At 45.4% G+C, this 8,406-nt stretch overlaps 1 long non-coding RNA gene across 1 annotated transcript; it reads left to right on the top strand.

Moving 5' to 3' along the window:
* The first annotated feature begins 2,415 nt into the window (after positions 1–2,415).
* LOC140406125 (uncharacterized) lies at positions 2,416–3,254 on the top strand. Its single transcript, XR_011939047.1, has 3 exons — positions 2,416–2,476; positions 2,641–2,774; positions 3,110–3,254. It is a non-coding gene; the product is annotated as an uncharacterized lncRNA (long non-coding RNA).
* The last annotated feature ends 5,152 nt before the right edge of the window (positions 3,255–8,406 follow it).

The following is an 8,406-nucleotide window of genomic DNA, read 5'->3' as shown; positions in this document are numbered from 1 at the left end:
GAGAGCGAGGGACACAGAGTGCGATGGGTGCACAGGGAGCAAGGGACACACACAGGGAGCGAGTGACACACAGAGAGCGAGGAACACACAGAGATTGAGGGGCGCACATAGAGCGAGGGACACACAGAGAGTATGGACACACAGAGAGCGAGGGACGCACAGAGAGCGAGGGAGACACAGAGAGCGTGGTAGACAGAGAGCGAGGTGTGCACAGAGAGCGAGGGACACACACAGAGAGCGACGGACACACAGAGAACGAGGGACACACTCAGAGAGCGAGGGACACACACAGAGTGAAGAACACACACAGAGAGCGAGGGACACACACAGAGAGCGAGGGACACACAGAGAACGAGGGACACACACAGAGTGAGAGGGACACACACAGAGAGCGAGGGACACACAGAGAGCGAGGAACACACAGCAAGCGAGGGACACAGAGAGTGAGGGTGCACAGAGAGCGAGGGTCACGCACAGAACGAGGGACACACAGAGAGCGAGGGACGCACAGAGAGCGAGGCACGCACAGAACGAGGGACACACAGAGAGCGAGGGACGCAGAGAGAGCGAGTGGCGCACAGAGAGCGAGGGACGCACAGAGAGCGAGGGACGCACAGAGAGCGAGGGACAAACAGAGTGCGAGGGACAAACAGAGAGCGAGGGACACACAGAGAGCGAGGGACACACAGAGTGCGAGGGACACACAGAGAGCGAGGGACACACAGAGAGCGAGGGACGCACAGAGAGCGAGGGACACACAGAGATCGAGGGCTACATAGAGAGCGAGGGACACACAGAGAGCAAGGGACACACAGAGAGCGAGGGACACGCAGAGAGCGCGGGACACACAGAGAGCGAGGGACACACAGAGATCGAGGGACGCACAGAGAGCGAGGGATGCACAGAGAGCGAGGGACGCACAGAGAGTGAGGGGTACACAGAGAATGAGGGGTACACTGAGAGCGAGGGACACAGTTAGAGCGAGGCATACAGCGAGACCGAGGGACACAGCGAGAGCGAGGGACACAGCGAGAGTGACGACACAGCAAGAGCGAGGGACACAGCGAGAGCGAGAGACACAGCGAGAGAAGGAGAGAGAGAGACAGAGTGATAGAAAGTGAGAGAGATGTACACAGTGAGCGAGAGTGGGACAAAGAGAGAGAGGGGTAGAGATGGAGGGACAGGGAGAGAGGGGGACAGAGAGAGGGGGGAACTTTTTGGGAGAGGGCGACAGAGAGAGTGACACAGAGAGAAAGAGGTAGACAGTGAAAGAGAGGGATAGAGTGAGAGGACACTTTGAGAGCAACAGGTACACAGAGGGAGAGAGGAACAGAGAGAGGTGGGCACACGGAGAGAGTGAGGGACACACACAGAGAAAGAGGAACACAGCGGGTCAGGATCTGAGGTTTCGGGGACGTGAGTGGGTCAGGATGTGAGGGTTAGGGGACATGAGGGTGTGATGGTATGAGGGTGCCAGGACGTGAGGCAGTCAGGACATTAGGGTTATCAAACTGACCGTTTTCATTCAATCCAAATTGTTTCTTTATAAATTCTAATCTCAGGAATTGACATCAGAAGATTTCAGTGAAAAATCTGTCCGTGAACAACAAGTAAAATATGAAGTGAAACTTTGCAATGAGCTTTGTTTGTCTGGCCAGGAATCTTCTCTCTAAATGGAGGCAGAAATGAAGTTGTGTTTAACTCAGATTCTGTGATTTCTTGCTGGTTTTTACTCATTCTATGGAAAGCCTTCCTAAGGCGACAGACGAATGGTCATTCCCAACATGTCAGAAATTCAGAGGGAACAAATGTCAAACAAAGACAGAAATAAGGACAGGACATTGTGAATCTGTGGCTGTCTGCTGAATTAACATAACCATAGACAGGACAAGTGTTACCTTTGCAGACACAGGAAACACACCGAGGGGGACATTCCTGACAGAAAGTCGGGGGTGGGGACAGCACACAGGTCACTGAGGAGATCTCAGTCCAAACTGTTTCTAATCATTTCCCAATACTATTTTAAATTATGATTCAATTCTATTGGGAGGGGAGTTAGTGAGAGAGAGATATGGCAGATGCAGTATAACATGGATAAATGTGAGGTTTTGCACTTGGGTAGAAAAAATAAGAATGTCCCTGTCTAATAATTACATTTAATCCCATATTTTCCGGCCTGCTCAGTGAACAACACTGGTGTGATGAAGGCCAAGGTTTAGCTGAAGTCACATTCTGTGTGTGTGGGGCTGAGCAGCAAGGAGATCAGCATCTCTTGTCACTCATTTACATGTCAATAGAGAGCTGTCCTCTGAGACAGACATTCCACACATGGCAGAGACTAGGGGTGGAGTCTGCTCACAGCTCACTGAGGATATATCTGTGTCTGAGGGACTTCAGTTCACAAACTAAAAACCCACGACACTGAAAACATTACCCCTCTGCTTCAGTGTGTGTGTGTGTGTGTGTGTGTCGCTGGGTGTGTCAATCTCTCTGTTTTGAGCTGTGCATTTTGGGTGTTGACATATTGCTGATTGGCTCGAGATTGGAAATGTTGGACTCCTGTTGTGCTGTTTTGTATTTTTTTTTTAAATGTCCCTGTTATTGTCTTTATCACCAATTTTATCTCCTTTTTTTCTCCAGAGGCATCTTTATTTGGAAAACTGGAAGGAGGTCGGGAATCCTGTGAGGAGGACGAGGGAGTGTGAATTCTTCCCGAGGGAGCGCTGGCTGAGGCCTGTTCCGCAGGCTTCACCCGGGTTATTACCCTGACTGAGGTTTAATTTTAATATTGGAGGGATCAAAGAGAGTGAGGGAGGGAGACATAAATATGTATAAGAGGTACAGAGAGACAGCAAGAAACACAAGAGAAGGGGATTTTCATAGTAACTTCATTGCAGTATTAATGTAAGCCTAATTGTGATAATAAAAAGATTTTGAGTATTAATTGTCTCTCAATCTTTTTTAACCTCTGGTTGAAAGCTGTGACTTATTTGTATTCGGATGTTGCTGAGGAGTTGTAAAACTGAAAAGGGAACCCTGGGCTCTCGCTGTATTAAATAGTTTCAATCTTTTCCAGTTGTTTAGTTAACTTTCTCCCTCTTTTTCCCAGGAATTTGAATTTTGAAAGACTGCAATGTGAGCAGGAATCTTTGGACAACGCCCTACAGTAAACACTGCCAACATAAACTGTACTCTGCAGGAAAACAGAGTCTATGTAAACAGTGTCCTGCAGTAAACAGTGTCTATGTAAACCGTTCACTGCTGTCAGAGTGTCTATGTGAAGAGTGCCCTACAGTAAACAGTTTTTGAAAACCGTACCCTGCTGTAATAAGAGTCTGTGTAAACAGTACAACACAGTAAGCAGTGTTTATGTAAACCCGATACTGTTGTAAACAGAGTCTATGTCAACAATGCACTACAGAAAACATTGTTTAGATACACCGTGCACTGCTGTAACCGGAGTCTATGTCAACAGTGCGCTACAGTAAACAGTGTTTATGTAAACCGTAGGCTGCTGTAAACGGAGTCTAAGTAAACAGTGCCCTCCAGTAAACAGTGTTTATGTAAATCGTACGCTGCTATAAACAGAGTTTATGTAAACAGTGCGCTACAATAAACAGTGTTTATGTAAACCGTAGGCTGCTGTAAACGGAGTCTAAGTAAACAGTGCCTTCCAGTAAACAGTGTTTATGTAAATCGTAACTGTTATAAACAGGGTCTACGCAAACAGTGCCCTACAGTAAACAGTATTGAAACAGTGCCATACAGTAAGCAGAGTCTATATAAAGAGTCCCAAACAGTAACTAGTATTTAATCAATGCCCTACAGTAAACAGTCTAAATAAACAGTGCCAACATAAACAGTGCTGATGTGAACCGTCCACTGATGTAAACGGTGTCAAGATGAACAGAGCCCTACGGTAAACAGGGTTTACGTTATCCGTACACTGCTGCAAACCGAGCATTTTTAATCAGTGATCTACTGGAAACAGTTGTTGTGTAAAAGGTACACTGCTGTATTGAACAGTGCTCCAAAAGCTAGTCATTTGAAACAAAGCTGTTGAACTTCTTACTCTGCTCATCCCAGTCCAACGCCGGCATCTCCACATTATGTAAACAGTGCCCTAGAGTAAACAGTGTGTATGTAAAATGTACACTGCTGTAAGGAAAGTCAGTGAAAACAGTGCCTTATAGTAAACAGAGAAATTAAACCGTACACTACTGGAAACAGTCTATGTAAAAGTACCCTCCAGTAAACAGTATTTAAACAGCACCATGCAGTAAACAGAGTGAAAGTAGTCCTTACATTAATGTAAACAGGCCCTTTGTAAACTGTGCCTTGTACTAAACAGTGTTAATGTAAACCGTACACTGCTGTAAAATGAGTCTGTGTAATCAGTGCCCAGCAGTAAACAATGTTTCTGTAAATCGTACTCTGCTGTAAACAATGTCTGTGTAATCAGTGGACTACACTAAACAGTGTTAATGTAAACCGTACACTGCTGCAAACAATGCCTTACAGTAAACAGTGTTAATGTAAACCGTACACTGTTGTAAACATTCTATGCAAACAGTGCCTAAAGTAAACATAGTCAATTTAAACAGTGCCCTACAGTAAACAATGTTTCAACCGGACATTGCTGTAAACAGAGTCTATCTGAACCGGACCTGCAGTGAAAAGTGTTTATGTGAACTGTACATTGTTGTAAACATAGTCTATGTCAACAGCGCACTACAGTAAACAGTGTGTATGTAAACCGTACACTGCTGTAAAGTCGACGTAAACAGTGCCCTACAGTAAACGGTGTTTATGTAAACCGTACACTGCTATGAATAGTATATGCAAGAAGTGCATACTGTAAACAGTGTTTATGTGAACCGCACCCTACTGTAAAAAGAGTCTGTGTAAACAGTGCCATACAAGATTGCTGAGCATACAACTGTATTGGGTAGGATCACGAACAGCGAAGAGTCAGAATACTGGACGGAGAGAGAACCTAGTGGTGTGGTTGAACGACAATAATCTCACCCTGAGTTTCAGCTAAACTGAAAAGCTGGTTATTGACTTCAGGAAGTGAAGTATTTTATACACCCCTCTCTGCATCAACGAAGCCGTGGTGGAGATGGTTGACAGCTTCAAACTATTAGGTGTGCACATACAGAACATATGTCCTGGTCCACGCTAAGACCAAGAAAGCACTACAGCGCCTATACTTCCTCAGGAAACTAAGAAAAATCGGCATGTCCACACTGACTCTTACCGATTTTAGTAGATGCACCAGAGAAAGCATCCTATCTGGCAGCAGCATAGCCTGGTATAGCAAATACTCGACCTAAGTCCGTAAGAAACTAAAGACAGTCGTGAACATATCCAGTCCATCACACGAACTCACCTCCCATCCATTGACTCTGTCTACACCTACCGCTGCCGTGAAAGTGGACAGCAGAATCAAAGACCCCTCCCACCCGGCCTACTCACACTTGCAACCTCGTTCATCTGGCAGGAGATACAGAAGTCTGAGAACATGCACGAACAGATTCAAAAACAGCTTCATTCCCGCTGTTACCAGACTCCTAAACGAACCGGACTGGTCTGATCTATTTGCACGCTTCTCCACTGAGTAATACGACACCTGTGTGCTTCACCCGATGCCAGTGCCTATCTATTTACATGGTGCATTTTATGTTTACCCTATGTATTTTCTTTTCATTTACAGAATAATCGGTCAGAACTGTACGCAGAACAATGCGGGTCACTGTACCCCGGTACACGTCACAATAAGCCATTCCAATCCATTCCAGCTCTGCCCAATAACCAAAAGCCTGGGTTCCAGGATGTGCACGACTGCTGCAGTCATGGATAAAGAAAAATCTTAGGTTGAAGGACAACAAAAATTCTAGGACCAGAGATGCAATTAGGCATTGCAAAAGCTTGGGCGAATGCAATTTTGTTTGGATTAAGGAGATTCCCTGAGGAGTTACTTATCACACTTTGTCAATTGTTCACCACTTAAATGGAGGAAATGTGCATTAAGAATATTTTCTTCATGGATTATCTCATTTTTGAATTTAAGACGCGGATGTTTACTCAAGCAAATTAATGAATCCATTTTGTGTTTTTCACGTGACACACTGTACCCCATATCTGCAAGAACACTCAAGACGTTCTACACCATCCAGGACCAAGCATCCCGCTTGATTGCTCCCCCTTCCAGAAACATTGAATCCCTCAACTGCGGACGCACAGTGGCAGCCCTGCACACCATCCCATAATGCATTGCGGTAACTCATCAAGGATCCTGAGCCAGCACCTTCCAAATCCACAACCACTATTCTCTGGAAGGACAACAAAAGGCCGTAGGTGGAGGTTTTCCCTCAAGTCACTCACAATTCCCACTTGGATTCATATAATCGTTCCTTCACGGTCCCGGAAAAAAATCCTGAAACTCCCTCCTAAACGCACGGTGGGTGTACCTGCGCCTCATGGATTGCAACGGTTCAAGAAGGCAGCTCACCACCACTTTCTTGAGAAGAACTAGAGATGGGAATTAAATACTGCCCGAACCAGCAACTCGCAAATCCCATAACAGTGATCGCTTTAACGCTTTGAATTTCTGGCAGCTGGTTTAGCACAGTGGGCTAAACAGCTGGCTTCTAATGCAGAACAATGTCAGCAGCGCAGCTTCAATTCCGGAAACAGCCTCCTCGAAAAGGCGGTGGAATGTGACAACTAGGCATTTTTCACAGTAACTTCATTGAAGCCTACTTGTGACAATAAACGATTGCTATTATTATTATGAACCGTTTTGAATTCTTCCGGTGGAGGGCATCATGTTACTTCTGCTTCAGAGGAACCTGGATCTAAAGCATTTCTAACAACAGGACTCCTGGTACACAGAAACAATGTGCTTGATGCAGTAAAGTGGAAGGGAGTGGGGTGCAATCTAACCTGGCTTCAAACGCTCTGCCCTTTCTCTGTTTCACACTCCCCTTTGTTCTATTTCTGTTTCTGTCTTCTTTCTCTTGGTATCGGGTGAAGGCTTTATTTCCTGCAGTTCTCCTGAGCAGAATAATATTCAACATCTTTTTGTGACTTTGTTGCTTTTTGGAACCACTGCAAACATGAAGTGTACTTGGAATTTCACAACACTGAAGGAGGATATTTGCTCCATCAGTACTGTGTCTGTGCCCATCATTACTGTGATACAGACACAGGGTTAGGACATTGAATACAGGAGTTGGGACGTCTAATTGAAGTTTCAAACGACATTAGTAATGTCACACTTGAAATACGGTGTATATTTCTGTTATAGAAACGACATTATTAAAACAGAAAAAGGGCAATTTTTCACACTGAAGGCGTTGAGTGTCTGGAACGATCTGTAATTGGCAGTAATCGAGGCGGTTACAATTTTGCTTTTTAGAAACGTTTTGATAGTTAAATGGGTAAGATGAGTACAGCGGGATATGGGTGAAATGAGGACAATTGGGACAGGCTAAGTGGTAAAAACTGAGCGACATTTGCACGTTGAACCTACGGGCCTGTTTCCATGCTGCAAACCTGTATGACTCTATCCCACCTTCCATCTCTGGAATGCAACAGATTGGAGCACACCCTGTCCAAATCCGTTTGAAATGTTGCTGTGGGTGTCTCCATCCATTATTTTTATGGACAATTATCTTTAAAGAAATGAAAGGATCTGAGGAACAGGCCGGATATTACATTGAGGCAGAAGCTCAGCTGTGATCAAGTTGAATGGTGGAAGAGGAGTCAGTGGCCGTGTGGTCTCCCCATGTTGTCACTGGTTATCAGTTCCAGTTGTCACATTACTTGCTGATGGATATGGCTGCAAGATAAGATTTCTAAGTTACATCCAAGAGTTCTTTCTATATTCATGGATACAGTTCATTTAGAGCCGCATTATCCGGACCTAACGGAATTTTAGACGTGTCGAACGGATCTCACATCTTCACCTTTTATATCCAATAACTCAGCCCCAGCGTATCCCAGCATCCCGAACGGTAAACTACTGACCGATTCCCACGGCGAGTGGTTCTGATGTGCACGCCTGGGATTTCGGTGGAGGCAGATACAACAGTGGTTTCATAAGGGAATGGGAGTGACAAGAATCAAATGCATCCCTCTGGGGAAAGGCGTTCGAATGAGATTGAATGATCTTTTAATCCATATTGCCGCTGAGGTCAATCGGATTGAATGTCCTCCGTCGATACGTCACGCACTTTTAAGTTGTTTGGTGTCGCCTGGCTGTGAGATGGTATGGACCAACACCTGGAGTTTCCCCTCAATGTTACCCACCACGGGAGTATGATCACGGTAATGAGACCATAAGACCATAAGACATAGGAGCAGAATTAGGCCACTCGGCCCATCGAGTCTGCTCCGCCA

This window comes from Scyliorhinus torazame, unplaced genomic scaffold (genome assembly GCF_047496885.1).
Source record: "Scyliorhinus torazame isolate Kashiwa2021f unplaced genomic scaffold, sScyTor2.1 scaffold_272, whole genome shotgun sequence".
Lineage (NCBI taxonomy): Eukaryota > Metazoa > Chordata > Chondrichthyes > Carcharhiniformes > Scyliorhinidae > Scyliorhinus > Scyliorhinus torazame.
This window is presented reverse-complemented; position numbering and strand designations above follow the sequence as displayed.